The sequence below is a fragment of the Cavia porcellus genome, unplaced genomic scaffold (assembly GCF_034190915.1).
Source record: "Cavia porcellus strain 051 isolate PalLab524CR breed Dunkin Hartley unplaced genomic scaffold, mCavPor4.1 scaffold_8, whole genome shotgun sequence".
Taxonomy (NCBI): domain Eukaryota; kingdom Metazoa; phylum Chordata; class Mammalia; order Rodentia; family Caviidae; genus Cavia; species Cavia porcellus.
In genome coordinates, this window is record NW_026947491.1 from 88056081 (window position 1) to 88078196 (window position 22116).

The 22116-nt window shown below is 41.1% G+C and overlaps 1 protein-coding gene across 23 annotated transcripts in view; it reads right to left on the bottom strand.

Moving 5' to 3' along the window:
- The window catches only part of Anks1b (ankyrin repeat and sterile alpha motif domain containing 1B), a 1068230-nt gene that overhangs the window by 274454 nt on the left and 771660 nt on the right, over positions 1 to 22116 (bottom strand). The gene's annotated exons all lie outside the window — the stretch shown is intronic.

Sequence of the window (22116 nt, forward strand, 5' to 3'; positions counted from 1 at the left end):
AATTAAGAATAAAAAGTTTGCCTTTTCCCAAATCCTTGTCCCAAAACAATTCAGGAAACAGAGAAGGGCTAGTCCTTGAGGAGAAATCTAAACTTTGGGAGGTGGGAGTGAAGGAAATACAATTGGGAGGTTTAAAATTAATCAGAACTGAAAGTTGAATATTTTACACTCTCAGGAAGTTACTGACATGTTTGAGATCACATAAAGAAATAGTAAAGTGAAAGTGCATGGAGCTTGTTGAATGCAGTGATTGGGAACAAATCACATTAGTATTTTGCCGAATGCTGACTGCTCAGCAATCTGGTTACTTCTACAAGGCAAGACCAACTTTGCAGAGAACAAAAGGAGGGTATTAATTGGTAGAAGGATGAGAGACAGCGGCAGGCAGAGTACAGACTTTCCAAACGTGCAGACTTTGGAAATGCATATTTGGATGTACGCAGGGCAGAATTCACCATCATTTGGTAAATACTTAACCATTCTCTATTTTAAGGAAGGTTGTGGAAATAGTAGGGAACAAAACAATCATAGTCTCTCTTTCTCCTGTAGATTACGTCTTAATCAAACATATATGAACAGATGACCAAAACTGTGTGAAGGTTCTGCATACCTGAGGAGAGGAAATCATGTCAGCCGAATGAAGTTACAGAATTAACTTGACACACATCGAATGATGTGCAGAAAGGTTACTGTGCTGCACAATCATTTCTTCCAAAGCAGTTCTCCCATCTGTTCCTTTATTTCTGTTCCTACTGCCACCATTCTGGTTAGGTTCTTGTTAAGACTTGCAAAAACGAATGCAATCGCCTTCCACTTGGTCTCCCACCCTTGGTTCAGTTTCTATCTTGCTACTACATTAGTCCTCCTAAAACCAGGCTTTTAAGCCAATCCTTGGCCAAAAGCCCAGCATGACGTTTCTTGAGAAAAGACGATATGTTCTATTCTAGCCTTTAAAGCCAATGAAGACCAACCTAACCTCTCACTACTCTGCTCTGTGTCCTTTATAAAGGTGACTGAATGTGTGTATGGCTAAGCACTACATTAAATTTCTGGCCATTCCCTGAGCGTGGTCTATGCAAGGTACAATTGTATTTTTGTTATTATAATATACCATGCCTGCAATGTTTTTGCCTTTATTCTTGGAATTCTTTTACAAGGACCTCCTGAGTATGAAGATACAATGTTCTAATAATATGAGGACATTTTACAGAGATGTACTATAGATATCATCCACTGAAGTAAAAAACAATTTATTTCATTCAACTCAAAAATGGACTCTCCTCCAGTATTTTCCATGTCAGACAATGAAGAACCATCTTCTCTCTTTCTCTTTACCATCATATCTAGTGAGGACAACACATCCTGTAACTTTGATTTTCAAGTTGTCTTTTTAATTCTGTCCCCTTCTTGAAAAACGTACTTTAGGAGATGACAATCCCAGCAGTGCTGCTCTTTATTGGTTTAATGGTTTCTGGTGAGTTATATACCTCACTGAGCCTCAGTTTCCTCTTTTCTAAAATCAGCATAATGACTCTACCCCAAATATTGTTGTCAGGATAATTTGATATATGGTATATAAACTGCCTAAGACAGAAGCTTGAATACAATAGCTTTCAATAACTTTTAATTCTCTTTCTGCCCCCACAGCCCAAAATAGAGCCCAGGTTCATTTTGAAATTGCATAATATTGTGATGTTGGTTGCTAACCTTTCACACTCCCAGGCACAGCCCTCCTGTCTCAGCCTTTCTCCTCCCCTCACTCTCTTCCTTTCTTTCTCTTGTTGCAGAAAGGGTTGACGCCTCCCTACACCTGCACTCTGTTCCCATCAGTGACAGTTATTTTTGAGAAACTTATGTAGCAATGTCAGTGGAACAGATTGAACTACTGCTTCCAGTTCTTTGCTTTCTCCCTGTATAATTATGCTTTGGCAGCCTTTGCCAAAAGAACTATACTGCAGCTCACTGTGACTGGAGTTAGTCCCTGTTTCCACTGATGCTGGCCAATGGGATGGGCAGAAGTGTCAGCGTGGTGGTTTAGGGATGCAGCCTCTGTGCTCCTGTGTTCCACTCATCCTTCTGTGTTCTTACATTATTCTAATGATACATATGTACACAATTATCCCATTTTTCTTGTGACACTGAGGATTGAACACAGGGCCTCTACACTGAGCTGTACCCACCCACCCCTAGTGCTTTTTAAATGCTATATTTTGAAAAAGCATCTCTCTGAGTCATTGAGTTGTTCAGGCTCTGCTTGAAATTGGTATCTTCCTGCATCAGTGTCTTATGTCTTTCAGTGTCTTTAGTTATTTTTCTCTCATTGCTGAGACAAAATACTTGATGCCAAAAATTAAGCAATGGTTTATTTAGCTCACAGTTTGTGGAGGTTTCAGTCCATAATCAGCCGGCTCTAAGAAGATGACATGGCAGTGGGGCAACAGTTCAAGTTGGCAGAAGACTGCAAAAGCAGCAGAAACAAAAGAGGAGGGGAAAGAGCAAGCTTCTTTCCCTCCCTTATGTTTTAAGCAGGCCACTCCCCACCCCTGGCGGGGTGCTGTTCCATGTTGTCCTCACACCAACCATCTCTGCCCTCCTCTTTCACAGGCTCAGAATGTTTATAAAATGAGGCCTTTGGCCACCTGCTGAGCCACTCAGTTAAAGTCTAAACTCAAGTTGACACAATATATCAACCATTACACTCAGCCTCCCAGAATACAGGGATTACAGGCACTTTTGTGTTTTTCTTATAAAACAAACAGCTGCTGAGTAGGGGCATAACTGATAGTTTTAGGAGGAAAAAGAAGGGTTGAGAAACAAATCTAAATTGAACCCAAAGCTTGGATTCTAGCTCTGTGGAGTCAGGAAAATCCAGTTGGAGTTGGTTGAACCATCGCTAACCTGAAGACTCATCAGAAAAATAAACATTTTTGTTTTCATTGTTGTAAACTAGCAAAAAATGGATATACAGGGAAAAACTGAATAGAGTTGTTCCTTGTTTCAGAAACATTGTGTATTTGCATTGTCCCAATAGACTATAACTCACATTCCTTAATTCATCAATTTGTCGGTAAATGAGACTTTGAAAAATGACTGCACTAAACCAGCCCGGCACCCTTCCAAGGAGTCTCCTGCATCCTTACAGCAGGAGTCTGCTGCTGGGGCCTGGCCCACCACACACTAGTTTAACTCCCTACCTTTGCTCACGCCATGTCCTTTCCCAGGGGCACTGTTTCTGTCTACTGAGACCCAGTTTTAAAAGAGCTTGTTTAAAATTTATCTTGTTTATGAAGCTTTCTCAAATTGTACCCTTTCTTTCCAGTAAAAAGTAATTATATCTGCTAGATTTTCCAGTAATTTACATATGCTCTTATTGACTCATTATTAGAGTCAGCATTCAGTCACTGTAATGGTTGATACACTGTGTCAACTTGAGAAGTTTAAAAGTTTAAGAGATTCAGCTTGCAGCCGGGATCTTTACTTTGTAAATATCCTCAGCCTGTGCACAGAGGTGGTGTGAACGCTCCACTCACCCTGAGGGAGGGGTGGCCTGCTTACCGTATAAAGGAGGAGAAGAGGCTTGTTCCCCTTTTTGTTCTGGCTGCTGCTTTAAATGTTGCCCTTCTGCCATGCCACCCTGCCTTGGAGCCAGCTGATATGGACTGAACCCTCCACAAACTGTGAACTAAATAAACCTTTCCTTCCTTCATTTTGGGCACTGGGTATTTTGTCTTAGCAATGAGTGAAAAGTAACCAAGACAGTCACAGAAAACTGCACATCTGTCTCCTCTGGACAGTTGAATCTTTGGTGAAGAAACAAGAGTATGATCCTTTCTATATTGCTGAAAGTTTTCAGCAGAACATCTCAAACATGGCAAGTGCTTACTAAATTAAATTATTTAACAAACACACTGATATAAATTGATAGGTTCACTCTAGTACCTTGGTATTCATTTGTCAGGCAGCCTTACATTTTGCATGCTGGTATAAAAACTCAGGTTGTTTTTATGGCCTAAGAATAACATTTGTAACTGTTTAAATCCTGAGTGCATGGTAAGAGTCATTCCCAGGTAGTGTGCTGCTTCTGGCAATGGAATGCACTTGTTTCTAAACCCAGAAGTCTAGATTATCCCAGCTGTGTGACCTTGGGCAAGTCTTTTGCCCTCTTTGAGCTTCAATCTTGTGTTCTATAAAGTGAAGGCTTGGGGCAGTGATCTCAAAGCACCTTTACACAATGACTCCTAACTTCTACAACTCCATGATTTGTAGATTAATTTTAAATTAATGTTCAAATTATTTACCTAGTAAGGAAACAAAATAAGCCCATGACAAAACCGGGAGGGGGGGGGATAAGACACACAGACTAAAGGGTGGATAGCATCTACATGTCTACAGGACTCTTTAGCAGTACCCACAGGCAGTACTGTACTGCTTTCTCAAATTAGCAATGACTGAACCCCTTTTCTAGCGGGAACGTCTGGCAAGGCAGAGCTAGGAAGAGACAGCTCCAGGGTCTGCCAGGCCAGCGGTGGTGCAGAGTGCTGGGGCGGTTGGTTCCGTCTACAATGTGGAGAGGAGGGATGAGTGCAGATGGCTTCACTCACAACAGAGGGCTACAGTGAGTCCCCTTCAGCTTGGTGAACTGGGGAATGGGAGAAAACCTGAGCCAGGACAGAGACGGGGGTAATACAGAAGCTTTAGTGCTGGGAAAATTCAGAAAGGTTGAGTTCTTGTACAGAACAACTTCCCCGTTGCTCTGTTCTGCCTGAATGTCCACTGAGCATCCACATGGAGCCTCTTAGACATACCTGGCCTCAGACGGACTGTACTGAGCACCTCTGGCTACCACTGCAGGCTGGGGACCGCAGGACAGGGCTCTGTGCATATCTCACCTTCAAGGGTGTTATTTGCCGGGCACTTGCACAGCTCGGCTCAGAGATTAGGAACTACTTTAAGTGCTTTCTCCGGGCAAGGAGAGGGAAACAGATTTCCCCGCATTAAAAAGAATGTTTGAAAACCACTGATCTAGAGACTTTGGTAAAACTACTTGGCCACCATAGCCTTTCCTGCATTTTCCAGTGGTATTTGAATGATTCTGGCTTCTCATGTATGTATATAGAGCCTGTCCTTTCTCTCTGCTTAACATGAGGTTTGTGCAGACAAGGACAGTTCAGTGCTCTGTGAGATAATGGAGCCATGAGATGAGAGGCTCAGCAAGAGAAGGGGCATGAAACCAGGCAAAGGAAGTAAAAAGAGAAGGATGATGGACATCACAGTAGGTTTGGAATTGTTGAAGGAAAGTGGTTCCAGAATTTAACAACTAATTTGCTAATTATGTAAGTAACAAGGTCTTTTCTATCAAAAATATAAACAAGAGAGTGCTTCCATTTTGGACTCTGGTTTACCCTAGGCTGTCCCTTCTGAACACACTAAATTACAAAAGATGCCCGCTCAGTTTGAATTCTGAACACACAGCTACAAACCAAAGATGATTTTCTGTTCCCTGCATGCCCTCCCGCTCTTCCCCTCCTTCAGCAGCCCTTCAGATTCCCCCCTATTTAAACCAGCCAATCGCAATAGATGGTGAACCTTCAGCCTAGCCAAAGGGTAAAGGGTCAGCTGCTTCTCCTGCCTTAGGGATGAAAGGGCTGACCTCCTCTGTTCTGTGTGCCTGCTTCCGTGTGTTTGTGCCCTTCTGCAGGAGTAAAAACTTGCCTTGTGGTGACCTCTTGCATGTTGTCTGAGTACATTCTTTCCTGCACTGACTATTTGAGTCTGGGGGCTCATTTGCAACAAAGAACAAGGAAGCCCTTCCCCAAAGACCAATAATGGATTGTATAGATGTTTGTATTTTTATACCTGAAAGTGATGTGAGTGAGACAGAGACTAATCATTTGCCTACTGTCTTTTCTTCTTCCATGTGATGGGGCTTATATTTGGCTTATGTCTGTCCAACTAGACATAAGGGATATCACCTTTTGTCAGGGATGCTATTATGAGAATAAGTCTGTGCTAATGGGATGTCAATGAAATTTGCAATGTAAATAATTTTCAGGTCAGCTCCAACCTGAAAAAAGGCTCCCTGCTCCACAAGCCACCCTGACCTTTGTCTTCCCATGAGCTGGCACATCACTGCCACAGTCCAGCTTTGACTACACGGGCAAAACAATACACTACACTAGTCTGGAAAATGATTCTCAATGCTTTATGTAGGTAAGAATCACACAGGGAATATTGTCTCTAACTTAGTAGGCTGGGAGAAATACCTGAATTTCTGTATTTCTAACGAGTTTTCTAGTGATGCTAATGCTGTCCTTTGTGGACCGCTCTTCATGGAGCAATGTCTTATGACAGAGAAACGGATCAAAAGTCTTAGGTCTTTCCAAAATTGCATACAGCAGAGCTAATTTGTAAACCTGGACTGCTCATTTCAGAGTTAATATGTGAGATAAGTAAATGTTCTATTCTTTGGGCCATTATATTATGGAGCTCTTTGTTTCAGCAGCAAAGCATTTCCTTGAATTCACACATAATTCACAAAGCTGAAAATAAGACCATTTCATATAGGATTTTTATAAGGAGTCTGCACCTTCAGCCAACAACACGTGGCACTCTCTCTGGTTTTATGCAGTTGAATGCATTCATATCAGTTGCCATTAAAGAAGTCTCTTTTCCTTTTACTGCGTTTGTTGGGATTTTTCTATAAATCACATCATTATACCTTTATGACAATTGCTCAAGGGATACAATGGGGAATATGTAGGAAAATTCCACGTTTTTAGCTTGGATACTTGGATGCCTGGTTTTGTTACCAGCTATGAAAAAAAAAAACTGAGTAGGATGACATGAATAATTTCACAATATGAGAAATTAAGAATGTTGCAGAATTGCACTATAGATTTGGGGAAGAAGTCTGGGGAGCTGTATGATCCTGGGCATCATCAGCAGTACAGGTGGGAGTCTTGGCTGCCTAGATATTACTTTTATGACCTTGAGTGAACTACTCATCCGTGCCAAGAAGCTGTTTTTTGATTAGTAATATGAGACTAAAAAGAATATCTGCCTCTGAGACTTGTCATATGTATTCAATAAAATAATGTATGTAAGACTCAGTACAGTACTTGGCACACAGACACACGTGGTAAATAAATCATAGTTTTTTGTTTTTTGGTTGGTTTTTAGAACTGAGGATTGAACTCACGAACTCATGCTTGGCAGGCTGGCGCTGTGCTGCTGAGCTAATCTTTGGCCCCGTCATAGATATTTTTATCACAAGTGAGACCTGAAATCGTGCATAGAGGAGACTGAAGAGAGTGATCGTGTGGTGTGAGAGAAGTTGTGGTCAGAGATGGAGCCAACACCTCCAAAGAAGGAGAAATGGAGGAAATAGAATTGCAAGGAGACTGTGGTCAGTAGTGCTGGACGCTGCACAGAAGTCTAACATGATGAGGAAGGGGAAGGGTCTGCGGGAACTGCCAAATAGCTTGTGGGGGCCTGAGAAGGCAGAGAAGCCTGACTGTGCCTATTTAGGGTGTGGAACTGAGACAAGAAAGAAGGCAGTGCAGCTTAATCTGCTCTGCTGAGGAGTCTGTAAGGGAAGAAAAAAAAGGAGGAAGATGAAGGTTTTAGAAAACACAAAGGAAAAGACGTGGAAAGGGGTGAGAATGAGCTCCCCCATGGGGACGGGGAGCTCACAGTTGTAAAGGAACAAACCCGAGTGCACTAGAGGCTGAGAGGGAAAGCTGTCTTTTGCTTGGAGATTTTGCTTGTGATTCTTTATAATTAAAGAGGTGAGAGCTAATTTGGGGGTGAATAACTTTTGTGCTAAAGCACTATCAGTGTCTGGAAGCTGTGTGGCTTAGACTTAGTGAGACTGGGCGCTCGAGGCTGAAGTATGAGAGATAAGTGAAATACTCAGTGTATGTTTAAATAAAACATTGATTTCAGTACAAGACACATTACTGTTAACTGCCTTTAAAATACTCTCCTCTAGTCAGACCACCATGCCTCTCACGTTCTGATATAGCTCTGGAGGTCTTCTTTTGTGTTTTTATGAGGCGTGATTAAAAACATGGTGAGAAGATAGATAACTAAACTACTTATTCTCCATTAGTTCATCAAAAAGAATAGTTTGTGCTATCATAGTTTGATCTTCTATTTATTTTTTAACCTAGATCTTATAACTTGAACAACTACTTCTAAAATAACAATATATAATATATTAACTAGTGTTAATTTCTTATTTTTTAAATTCTATATTATTGCAAACCTTTTTTGTTTTGCTTTTCAAAATAAAAATAATTCTAAAAACCGCCAAATGTGGTGAGAGTTGCACTGCACGTCATCCAGAAGAAAGACAGGCTCGTCAAAACGTCGTGGTGTGTTTTCATCCTCCTTACTCCCTGGACCTGGACTGTGGAACTTCTGGGAGTTCCCCAAAGTTAAAACAACCATGAAAAGTCATGACCATGAATGAATTCAGGACATCAAGGCAGCTACACAGTGCAACTAAAGACACTCAGGAGAAAGGACTTCTAATACTGCTTCAGAAAGTGGCAAGAAAGATGGGCTAGGTGGGCTCGATGTGAGGAGGAGTCCTAGAGGGAGAGGCATCCATGTATTTTTCTTTTTCTTCCTTCCTTTTAATGCATAACAGTTTTATTTAACTAAATCATACATACTGCACAGTTTACAAATGTAGAATGTTATGACTGACCGTGTACTCTGAACATGTGTGACCTTCTTGTGCAGGTTTTTTGTGTTGGCAGGGCTGTCATATGTGTGGCCTGTCAGTCCCAGGTACAAACACACAAACATCATTTATACAGCCCACTAGACAACAGCACCGATGTGTCAGCCTCAGCCTCTTAAACGTGTCCTTGAAGCTGCAATGGATTGTGGCTTCTCTTTTGCCACCTGAATGGGCTTTGTGATCTCAGACTTCCTGCCTGGTAGAGCTTTTGTAACACGCACAGCTGATATCATCGAATACCTCCCTGTACCCCAGATCCTTATTCTAGCCTCTTTTGCACTGTCCTGCTGCTACTCAAGATTCAGATCAACAGAAGCCCTGAAAATAAACCAGGACAAGCAGTGCTGGCAGTGTGTGGCCAAGTCCAAATGCAGGCTTATCAAGCAGTGTGAGGATCAAATCTCCCACAGGCTGTGAGAACCCAGCTTAGACATCAGTGTAGTGTTTCACTAGTGGCTCTGAAAAGACTGAATTTGAAAGAGAAAGGCTGAGCCACTGACCATGAGGCCCCAGAAAAATGTCCTCCAATCAACAGCCAAGTGCTGTGGCAGTGTAACATGACCCTGAGATGACTAAAACTGCTGATGATGGGTACCATCTGACAGCTGTATAGGATTTGATTTCACCTGCATCATCTTGCCAAGGGGCCTAGGTGACCTTTGGGAAAATGCCCTTTATGAGCTTGAGAACCTGGATGCACCATACTCATGATGCTTCTTTTCTGGTAATTGAAAGGACTAATACACCGACTGTTTCTGGGAAGCAAGGACAATAAGGTCTCTGTGTTGTGAGGCTGTAACAAGGGAGAGGTCGGTGTGCAAGTAAATCTGCTGCCCCAAACCCCTTTGTTTAGAATCAGACCCCATTGTTGATATAATTTCTGTAAAATGACAGAAAGCAAAAATCCTCCCAGGTAAAAGACTGGGGTCTGAATGTTGCTGTGAGCTCCCCAGTACAGAGAGTGATAACCCTAGCACTGTTCTTAGTTTCCAATTCAACTTTACTGATTTTGGGTCCCTAGGGTGTTGAGATGACTCAAGATGTCCAGCTTAGGCACAGGACAGCAGAAGTGATGAGGTAATACCTGGATATTCCTTGGCACTACGTTTTAGGAGAACAAGGTGAAGCGCTTTGGAGTGGACACTGTCTTACATGTCTGATGAATTCCATTTCACCAATAAGAGAAATAAATTAAGAGCTAGTCTAGAAAGGTCAGGTGTTCCTCATTTTGATAAATCAGAGATCATGGAATAAGGTGAAGTAAAGAAATGGACAATGAAGAATGCATAAATAAATATGCTGTGGTCACTTTCCACAGCTCAGAAGGACCAGAGGACAGTCTGCTTTCCAGTCATCAAAGACAGCAGGCTCCCACTCGGGAGAACATAGAAAGGAGTAGAGTTGCCAACTCAGACAACCGTAAGTCATGACTAGACAAAGACGACAACGGCAACAATGACAAAACAATCTATTGCCTTGCTGACAGCGTGTGAGTCCTGCAGCGGAGCGTGGGTCCTTCCAGCGTCATCCGTGCCCGTGGAGGGAAGCTATCTCTAAGGTCTCTGGAGAACAGCTACTGCTGTGTAAGATCTATGTGCACCGTTGATGAAAAGACTAATAAAGCTACAACGCAGTGCAAGATAAACACGCCCTCGGGTTGATGATTCAACTGAACACGTTTATTGCCCTTTTCCCTGAAGCTTTTGGTGAATGGTGTTTTTAAATTCAGTCAAAAGGAAAAAAAAAATTTTTTTTTTTTACCATGTTTTCACTTCTAAAATTCTCATTGCGATGATGATGACCCTGGAGCCCTCTATGAGCATCCCTACTTGTTTTGATTGGTTTCCACGCTGTAAAGCTCTTTCAGGGAGCAAAGCCCCAGATTAAAGACGAACAGCAGAGTGCAGTCCCGCACAATGCTCATCACCATTCACATGTTTTAGCTCTGTCAGTGATGTGATCTATATTTAGAAAAGGACAGGGGTCTCTCTTTATCTCTGCCGGTACATGTTTTCTGACATTCATCTAGTTCTTTGGTGGTTAATACGGCACATTGCTTTCTTTCCTCTTAAAAAAGAACTTTAAACGCTATTATCAAACAGGAAAATCATTTTGCATGTTCTTAGTCTCAGTGAAAAAAATTTCTCCCAACTTCAGCCTTCAGAAGGTAACGAATGCTTTGAATGTCAATTCTATTTATTTGATATTTAAAAATCATGTCCTTTCTGAGAGCTGCCAGGCATAATAACATAATCCACAGAAGTACTTCAGACAGATAAATGTACCATAAAACCAAAGTGAGTGGTATACAAATGAATAACATGTCCTGCAGAGCAGTACCAAGAACATCACTCCCCGGGTGGTCAGGAAGTCGCACACTCACATTCACTCGAGGAGTTAGGAAAGTGGAGACCCACCCAGCATCTTTCTACCCATTCTTCACTCACTTGCCCACACAATAAAAACCAACAGAGGCTGTGCCCACCATGTTCCAAGAACCTTTCTGGACACATCCGTGAACAAAACAATAAAAGTACCAGGCTTTGGGGAGTTCACCTTCTGAGTGGGGGAGACAGATGACAATTACTAATAAGCATAATCAAATAAAGAGTATATTATGTTAGAAGGTGATAGATACTGTGAAAAAACGTACAGCGTGGGGCTGGGAGAGCTGGCGTGTGTGTGTGTGTGTGTGTGTGTGTGTGTGTGTGTGTGTGTACTGGGTATTAAATACGGTGTTATGGGGAGTTTTATTGAGAAAGTAAGATTTGAATGGAGATTAGAAGTTGGCGCATCAGCTGTGTTGCTACCTAGGGGAAGAAGATTCTAAGTGGAGAAAACAGCTTCATTAAAGGCTTCAGAAAGAGGAGTCCAGAGTGTATCCAAGGAATAGCAAGCCAACCAATAGCCTTGGCGCAGTGTGTGCAGGTGGGGAGGAAAGAGCAGGTTGGAGAGGAGACTGGCAGCAGGCAAGGCGGGCCGGAAGGCCTTGAGCCGGCGAGCTCGTTCTACAGGAAGTGGGAAGCCGCACACGGATTAGAACACAGGTGTGACTCGAACTGGCTTATGTTTCAGCAGAATCAGTCTGCTTGTTGTGTTGAGCATAGTTAATACGGTAGCCTTTTCAGAGGCTGTGGAAGAAATCCAGAAGAAAGACTGCCAAGATAAAGGCAGCAAGAAATCATCAGATTCCAGGTGGATTTTGAAAGTAGATCAGGGAGAGTTCTCAAAACACAACATAAAATTCAAAACACAACATAAAACTGTCCTCACCCAGGACTAGGAACTGTAGCTTGATGGCTGCAGCTACGTGGCATGGATCTCAGAACTGTGTTCACTCACTTTGTGTGGGAATTTATGGATGATTGGCAGAAGGGTCTCAGAGGGGACTGTTTTCAGTGAGTGACGCAGGGACTTCAAAGGCAGATAAATCTGATTGAAGAGACAATAGATGAGTATAGATGGGATGGGTGATCTTGGATTGATTTCAGGATCTGGCACTCTTCCTGGGCCCTGGTTCAGCACCCATGGGCCATTCCTTAAGATGAAGAAGCTTCAATAAAAGAGTTGTATCAAAAACATTTTTTGGGACATTGGGAACAAAAGTGAAATTGGCATCCGTCACTTCATCAGCAAGCAGAGATGGTGCCATATTGCAGATACTGGTGCCCTTAACACTGGGCACTAGCAGTTGGCAATGATGCCCATATTGGCAGGCATCAGTGGCATTGGCAGAACATTCACTTGGCACTGGCCAAGGTGCCCTTGATGAGAAGACACCGAGAATCACACAAGTAGTACAGACATCAGCACTTTTGACACATTGGGCACCTGCGGCCCTGAAGCAGTCTTCGGAGGACTGAGTAGCAGATTTAACACCCTTCTTGGATATTGACGGGACTGACATTACTTTTGAATAAGTCATGGTGGCCTTGTTTCAAGGTTTGGTGATAGCAGACATCACCATAATAAGCTAGAACAAGAGAGACAGAACAGGGCAGACGTCACATGGTCAGCTAGTGGTCTGGTTAACGGTGTGCACATGATGTGAGACACTGACAAAGAATCACCTGGAGGACTCTGAGCGAGGTCTGGAATACATGGAGAGGTGTTGCTCTGTGGTTGTCGTTACCTCATTTTGAGGGATTGGTGGGTGTTGCTGAGCATGTTTTCTTATAACTACAGTGAAGTGTGGCCTAAGAACTATCCCTTTCCATTGGGTGCGAGCAGCAGTCACCATGAACAAGAGCTTGGTCCTCAAGGAAATCTTTCTAACCTCATGGTCATTTTTTTTTATCAGTCCAGTTTTTCTATAGTACTGGAGATTAAACTAGGGGTGTTTGTTCCAGGCTACACCCCAGCTCCACAGACTTTTTATTTTTTTTGAGAGAGAGGCAGAGACAGAGACAGAGACAGAGACAGAGAGACTATAAACATGGGTTCCTTTTTCCCCCAGTCCTAGCAAAAACATGGGCAGTATTAGTATTCCTTGCCTAGAGTGACTCCCTCAGTGTCTATTTGGCTAAAAACACCTATTCATTCTTTGAAATTCAGGTCAAGCATCATCACTTGCCCTCCCCTGGTCCCCATGCATTTAGCTCTTCTCTCCTTGTGTAGCATCTTCCACAAGGTATTTTAGTTTTTACATATCTGTCTCTGTCTAAAATGTAGACAGGGCTCCTTGAAGCAGAGACCAAGTGTTATCTATTTCTTATCTTATCTTTGAACCTAGAACAGGACCCAAATGAACTTATTGAACAACCAAATGTGTGCAGGAACCAGCAATTTAGTGGGGAATATCCCTACGTCAGTGGTCACATGAGTGTCACAGACAGTGTGGTGTGGCCCTAGGACTCTCAGGGCACCAGCTCTCTTCCGCCTGCTCTATGCCTGCCCGAAATGCAAGGTCTGGAGATGTAAGGTCAGTTGTTACCTTGCTTTTACATCATGTCACCCTTGGAAAATGAGTTCTGTCCAAAGTAGAGGGCGGTAAATATTGACACATGATGATGTAGTGGAGTCCCGGAGGTGAGAGGCAGGGAAATCAATGCCCTCTACTTTTACTGCAATGGTTTCTTGTATATTTGTGGATAACTTTTTACTTTCATAGATTTCTATAATGAAATTTCCTTTCTATGCTTAGCGAATTGTATACGCAATCCTTTGCCACAAGTAGTGGCTCCTAAGTACAGAAGGATTCAAGAGTTAAAACTGATATTGCATTCAAGAAAAAGCTTTTAACCTGCCAGGACTTTGTGATTCATAAATTGTAACCTGAAAATTATTTAGTATATATTTTTAATACTTAAGACATCATGAATTCATAGTGGAAAAAAGGCTAAAATTCTCTGTAGTTTCTTGAGTACTCCTTTCCCTAAGAGCAGCAGCTGTCTGTTAATTTTTAAAAAAGAAGAAAAGGAAAGCTGAATTTCCATTTACTGAAATAGAAGACAGCTGTGCTGTCAGGGAAAAAGTTCAGGTGTTGCATTCTAAAGTTGAACGCATCGATAGGTAGTTTTGTAGAGTGCAGAGACATTATACTCCGGGGATGCAGAAAGCAGTTATGAAGACAGATTCTGAAGCCAGACTCATTGGTTTGAATCCCAACTCTGCCTCTTACTGGCTGGGCAATGTTAAGCAAGTTACTTAATGTCTCTGTGCTTTAATTTTTGAAATATAGACGAGTTAATCTAATAGTAGAGTGCCTGTCTTATGGGAAATCTCTATTTAAAAACTGGCCAGCAATACAGGGATTTTCCCTGGAGTATCTTCCTTGCCAGAAATATGAGTTGCAAGGCAGAATGTTTACTGTGGGTTCCTAGAAGATCAACCATCAAGCTAGAACCCAAAGGCAAACATGGATGTGAAGTCTATTAGTTGTGGGAATCTAAAAATCTCAATTATTATTCAATAAAGAAAATAACCACAAACAAATACCACACAATGAAAAGTGTTCAGCTTAGGGGTGGCAGCATATGAACTGTGTCACTGGGGTAGCCAGCTCCACTGAAGCTGACTACAGGTATTTGCTTGAGCTTGAAATATTTGACTCACTATATATATCGTGAAGGGGAAAGTGATGAATGAAATTCACAGCTGGATTAATGAGACTAGCAATATTTCAGGGGATGATTATTACAAACAAGAAGAACATAACAGATGTATCTGGCTAAACAAGCAAAACAAATGCTTGCTTTTGGTCACTTTGACTGGAGTAGCGAAACTGCATAAAATGTTCCCCAGAAGCATAGGAATAGCTTTTTAAAAAAAATTCTATCTTTCTCTCTCTGAACAAAAAAGACCTACTCCTCTGTGTAACATCCAGTATTTGTATTTGTGCTTCTAGCTCATTCTATGCTCTGCTTTTTATTAAAATCATTTTAATATCAGTCTGATTTTCTTATCTAGACTAAAATCTCCTTGAAGGATGACACGGTAATTTCATCTTTTCTCCTGTGGTTTGCCCTGTCCCTTCGATATGGGTACAAGTTCAATGCATTTGCAGACCTGAGGAAGTTTTTTCACTTGAATGCTGTTGATGGATGATAAGCAATATAGTCAAATTCTGTTCATGTATTAAATTAGTACTGACTTCATATATACCATGAAAGGAGGTAACAATGGCTTATCCAAAATGGTAGGCAGATTGTTTTATGGTTTTTGTGTAAATTCACATAGTTGGGCTTTTCTCTAACTTCACAATGTTTTTACCAATTTATTGGAATCTACACTCAGATTTTCAGTTTACTTCATTTCTGTTCTACGCCACATACATTTCTTGGGCCCATGCTGTTTAAGCCATTTTCCATTTCCCCTCCGCCCCCAGCTCCTCTTCATCCTCATTTAGTGCTGGGAGCTGACCGCATTACCTCTAACAGGTACAGACAGGTAGCCCTCTCAGCATTTTGTTTATTCACTTAATCTCTTTATGGAAGGGCCTCAGCTATGTTTTTAAAAATCAGCTCCTCAAGCACTTGATAGGTTAAACAATAACCCTAACTGTGTTCCAAACAAAGTTAGTTAGCAGATGACAATTAAGTTTGCAAATTCCCCCTCTTTTTAGATGATGAGTAATCTACCTTGCATAAAATCCACAAGTGGACAATGAAAACCTCACTGCACGATGCAGTCAAGAGCAGACTCTTATTTCAGTAAATGAGTCCCCCTTTCTGGGTTACTTTTTAGTCCTATATCCAAGCTTCATTGATTTTTATAATTTAGCAAGAATTTGTTAAACAAATGAAAGTGGTAATAGTCATCACTGAGTCCTGTAAATACCAGAACCTTCATATACATTTTTACATTTATGTTTATAACTCAGTAATAATCGACTGTGGGAGGTTCTGCTCTTTTCTCTGTTTCACAAACAAGGAAATTGAGGATAGAGAATCTCAGTAATTTGTCCAGGTGCTTCAATTCACAGGTAGCTGAACTAGCATTAAATTAGGTTGAACCCAAAGCTTGAGAGTTCATTTTTGAGTCTCTGCAGGACTGCAAGTTCCATAAGATGCTGTATGTGGATTATTCAGACTCCTCACCTGAGTATCTCCTTCGTATCCTCAGCTGAGACAATATAGTTAAGTGGTTAAGCACCTAGTTAAACTGCCTGGCTGTGAAGCTTAGTTTATCCTTCTAAATAGCATTTATACATCTTCACTACACTTGGATCATTCACTTGCTTAATATTTATCCACAGTATTTGTCATTACCTGAAATTATACATTTTAATTCTCTTTGTCTAGATCATCCACTAGGATGTAATTTGGAGGAGGACAATGACCTTGTAGGTCTTGTTTTCTGAACAAATTCTCCCCAGATAAAATAGTGCCTGGCATGTGGTAGGTGGTTCATAAATATCTGATGCATGAATACATAAAATAAAATTTATTTTGCTTTTTATTTATGCCTGGAGTAGTAATTTTCAGATATAATCAATGGGGTGGAGGAACCTTACATTTTTTTTGGCTCACCTTCAACCTTCTTTTAAAATTTATTTAATGGACTTGAATATAACCCATATACTAAGCCAGGCTCCATTTAAAGTGACTTATAAGTATGAATTCATTTAATTATTACAATATCTCTCAAGATAGGTAAAATCACTACATCCATTTTATAGAGGAGAAAATGTGCAGGGAACTGTTCAGAAGTTTGCCCGTGGTGTTGCAGTCAGGCAAACAGTGGAGCCAAGACTCAAACTCAGGGAGTCTGGCCATATTCCCAACCATTACACCACACACATCCTAGTTTAATTCTATGAAAATGCCATTCCATGGAGCTCATTGCTCCAAAGTTTTGTCCCACTCTCTTACAGACCGTGGTCTTCCATCTTGCCCATTTTCCCTTTCCCTCTACCGAGATTAAAGAAGAAAATAAATACAAATACGACTATTTTACTTCATTCCATCACACGTTTCCTTGCTGGAAGCCGCAATGCCTGAAGCCTATTAGGCCACTTTGGAGAATAAACAAAAGATCTGCCCCCTGGTGGCCGCTAGGCAGCTGGCACGGCCTGCCTCTACCTTTCTTCTTTTTCACGACCATCTCCTTCTTGTCCTTCCAGGACTTGAGGGTTCCCACCGCAGTCCTTGCTTTGTGCCCTGGGAAGGGATTTCAGCAGCCTTTTAAATCTGAAGTCTAAAGGATGCCCAATTTTACAAAAATCTCTGCTCTTGCTTTTAGCATTTTGGTCTTTTCCTGTCCTGCTGCTTTCAGTTCTCTGAGGAATACACAAGCATCTTCTCAGCTGTGGGTCTTTGACTTAGCACAATATTTATCCCGGAAGAAACTGCCCTGGGCAAGGATACCTGGATTTAGCTCCAACAGAGGAGTGACCCGCCTTGGGGGAGTCAGTGAATATGGCTAGGATTTAGTTTCCTCATCTGTGACAGAACTCAAGTAAGAGAATGAGCTGCTGGATGTTTTCAAGTTTCTCCCGGCTTTCCGCTGTGATTGTTCTTTGAAGAATGATGTAAGGAAGAGAAAGTATCCAGACATCTAAATCCTTTGCACTATCATCACTGACTTCGGGATGGCTCCAGGGAGAAACTGCTTTTTGCTAAGCAGGGCTGAATTTCGCAGAGTTGAAGGACAACAGCTGCCAAGGAAGGCAGTGGATGAGAACCTGTTTCCTCGCCTAATTCCTTCCCTATTTCTCCGTAAATATTAGGGGAGATTATGAGTAAACATGATATTTTGGTTCTCTGGGCTAAATAACAAACCATTCCAACACAAATTCATTTAAAATAAAGTATTAAACAATCCTCAGACTTAGCTTTCCAAGAATGCTGCAGCCAACCTGCCTTCTGAAACTGTGTTAAAACCTGGGAAGAGAGTGTGGCTGCCTTTGGACTGAACCACTATCACACCCAACAGTGAGCTGAATATCTACCCAGCCCATACAGATATCGCTATTTTGTACTCTATGTATGCTGAGCTTTTTCATTTTGAAGAGGAAAAAAAGCTTTAAGTGACATTCCTTCCCCAACATGCCCGCAGAAACAGGCTAATTATAGGTCCTCACTTGGAAGTAGGAGGCATGGGGGAGGGGCAGAGTTGCCCTAGGAAATCAGGTCTACACTGCTGTGTTCTCTGCACAAAGGACTTGCCTTGTCCTGCATAAAACATATACATAAACGAACTCAAGAATTTGGGTGTTCCAGCCCATTCAGGACTGATCTCTAATCTGCATTCATGTTTGGCTCAGTCTAATCTAATAAACATGAATTTAGTATTACTATGTGCAAGTGCTGTGTGCTCTGAGCTTAGGGAATGAAGATGCAGAAGATATCATAAAATGTGTCTCCAAAGAAGAGATATTACACAATGAGGAGAAGAAGCGCATGTGAAGAAAGGCGGTGGCTGAGAGGCAGAAAGGAAAGGGTGCTCCTGGTGCAGAATGGCTAGCATCTCAGGATCTCTCCTGTCACTTCCTGGAGAAGAGGATTTGTATTTCTTGTTCTACTTTGCAGTTTAGTGAGGGTCATCAACCTGACTCTTGGTGAATCAAATGCAGGCCTGAAAACAGTCTTGTGTGACTGCCCACCTGGGAAGGCAGTGTGGTCATTCTGCCTTTATAATAAGACCCTTTAAAGCACTCCAAGATAGGACAGCTCCTGATAGAAACTTGGACCCCTGAGCTACTGCTTGGAGCTGCCTGACCCAGGCTGGACTCAGAGGAATGAAAAATCAAATAGTGCTAAACCACTAAGATTATGGAGCTGTTTGTTACAGTGGCTAGAGTTCATTATTATTAGATAGTGTCCCAGGCTAAGGAATAATAAAGATCTCATGACTTACTATTACTTTAGAACTTTTATACTTCAGAGTGGTTAAATTTTTGGTTTTAAAGTCCATTACTTTTTGTTCCCTATTGTCCAGTAGCAGAAACATATCTCCTGAAGATTCAGTTATCTTTCAGTCTTATTACAAGTCAGTCCCTCTTTGAGTATATCACCAGTACCTTTATAATGGCATTTATGGTACATATTATTATATAATGTGTGTATATGCATAACTACATAGCAATATATCATATAAAATAAAGAAATGTGTTATATTGTTTATAAAGTAATTTTATGTAAATATATTAGTACACTATTATACAAAATACATTAAATATATAATATACTATATATAATAAAGAAAATGTCATTCATAATTGTGGATACATATATTATACATAAAGGTAAAAATACATTTTTCTTAGTTGAATATATATCTTTTGAAGGTAAGGGTTGTGACCATATTGCTCACTATTGTAACTCTAGGGCTAAGGGAAATATCTGCCACATAATAGCTATCCTCAGTTATTTATAGAATGAATATATAGAGACAAATGCAATAGGATGGAGACCAGTTGTTTTTGAAGAAGGTGGAGCTCGGGGTAGACAGATTTATTTGGAAGTCTCTGTGTTTCATCCAGATGTGAGTTCCTAAAGGCAGACAGCTCTCCAGTGGAGGTTTTGGAGTCCCTCTTGGGGGGTAGATGACAGTGGGAGCTGATGGGTTAAGATGGAGATGCCCAGGATAAATATGAGCAGGATGAGGAGAAGAGGATTAAGACTGATTTCTGGAGCATGTCAACACATGAAATAGATTAAGCATAGAAAATGAGTACAGGACCATTAATAAAAGGGAGGAGAACAAGAGACACTGAGGCATGAGGTGTTGGTGCTGTATGCTTTCTTGTTTGTGAGAGTTAAAGTCTGGGATAACACAGGGAGCACTGCTGTTTTGGGTGAGATCTCAGGAGAACAGGAGTGTTCAACACACACTTCTTTGTTGATTGATATAAATACTTACCTTTGAAATGTTCCTGTGATGACAGCCACAGGGATGGATGTCTTTCTAATAGACACACAGACAGTGTCAACCCAGTTAATCACTATGAAGTATTTTTGTCACACAGATTTCTGGTGCGATGCCAGGTATACAGGCCATCCAGGGGCCTTTTATTAGTGTGACACAGTGGGCTATATTTTGACCTAAGTGTTTTCTCTTTCTATAAGATTCTCAGAAGTACAGAAAAGTTTTCAGCCTAGTTGAAGATTTATTGCTGATATAAGTTATGCATCAGTACACTATGCCCAAACCTGGCTGTGATTGGCTCTTTTCATTAATAAAGTTTTATCAGAAAACAGCCACGTTCATTCATTTTGAAATTATCTGTGGAGGCTTTTACTCTACATGGTTGAATAATTGCATCAAGGGACATATGATCTGTTAAGTGTGAAACATTTATGATGTGGCATTTTACAAGAAAGATTTGCCGACCTCTGACCTAAGTGAGCACAGTTCTTTGCCCTAGAACAGTAAGACATTTTCAGAGCTAAATGGAGCTTGCATGGGTCCCGGGGAATCACCAAGGACCAAAAGTACAAGAAGCGCAATCCTATGCTCTCAGTTAGTCTGGCCATGAATTTGTTTTAGGTTGGGACCTCCATGCTAATGGTGTGTATATGTGGGTGGGATACCCTGTTTTACAGTTCTTCTTTAACTGATGCCCATAGGGTTGAAGCCCAACACTGGGTACCATGAAGTTTAAGATATCAGTCAATGGAAAAAGAAGCGATTTAGAAGTAAAAAGAATGAAAATACATGGAGAAGGAGTGATGGGATGGGAGAATGAAAAGTTACCCTGTCAAAAGATAGCGAGAGATAGCATCTGTGCCTGTACTGTCATTGCCTTTGTGAAAAGTAGCCAAAGGAACAGGAATGGATTTCTATCATTTTTCTCAGTGACAGGGAAATAGAACTGAATCTTCCTTCTAGACTGCTAAAGACATTGCACGGGTTTTACATTTTCCCCTAAAGCAAATATACATATGAATTCACCATTAAGTCTACACTTAACAAATATCTTAATTTTAAGGACCTTAAAAAAATGAGTCTTTAAACATACAATCTTGAAAAGATGCTAATATCATATCGAGATTACTCCTTTTGAACTTTGAAATAATCTATAATCTTGTCATATTAAGACATTCATTTCTGGGGAGTTTTTCTCTCCCTATGACACAGGACTAGCAAAATACAGCTATTCTTAAAATTTCCCCCCCAATGCTTTGTTTTGTTAACAAACAAGGTAGGGTGGGGGGAGAGCACAGATTTGGGGAGTGTGCAGGACTTGTGCTCTCCAGTGTGTCTCCATGCCATGATTCCATGATTTCTTTGAAAGTGTTTGACTTCTTAGGTCACCCAGTACCACTTTATTTTTGCTAACAAATTTTTTTGTTTTTTAAATCAACAATTTGGTGCATTTGCTTTGATCAGACCTTTAGTTAAATGATCTCCTTTAATTTTTTTAGCTCTGTTAGTCTTCTAACATGTATTTTCTAACCCATGCATAGTGGTGCTTATCATAAACTCAGCTACTTTGGAGGCTGAGGTAGGAGGACTATAAGTTTGAGATCAGCCTGGTTAACTTGGTGAAACCTTGTCTCAAAAAAAAAAAATAAATAGTGATGAGGATGTTGCTTTTAGGTTCAATCCCCAGTACCAAAACAAAACAAAACCACCACATACACAGAAACAAAAAAAATTACCCTTTAATTATCCATGGAAGGTGGTCAATTCACTTCCCTAATATAAGTTAAAAATATCCTCCTTTCAGTAATAGGGCACTAATGAAGGACAAAGATTTTGTTTTTAAATTCCGCCTTATGGAATTACTTGTCTGCGTGTATCATTCTGTGACATGCAGACTATGCAGCCTTTATGTGGAACTGGAAAATGTCCATGGTCTCTAATTCCTGTAGAATCCTGTCCTATAAGGCCACATTACACCTAATGCTACTGGCCTGAGACATCTGCTTCTCCTGAGTGTCGTTGGCCAGTGTGCCTTCTCAGTGATCTCACTGTGACTC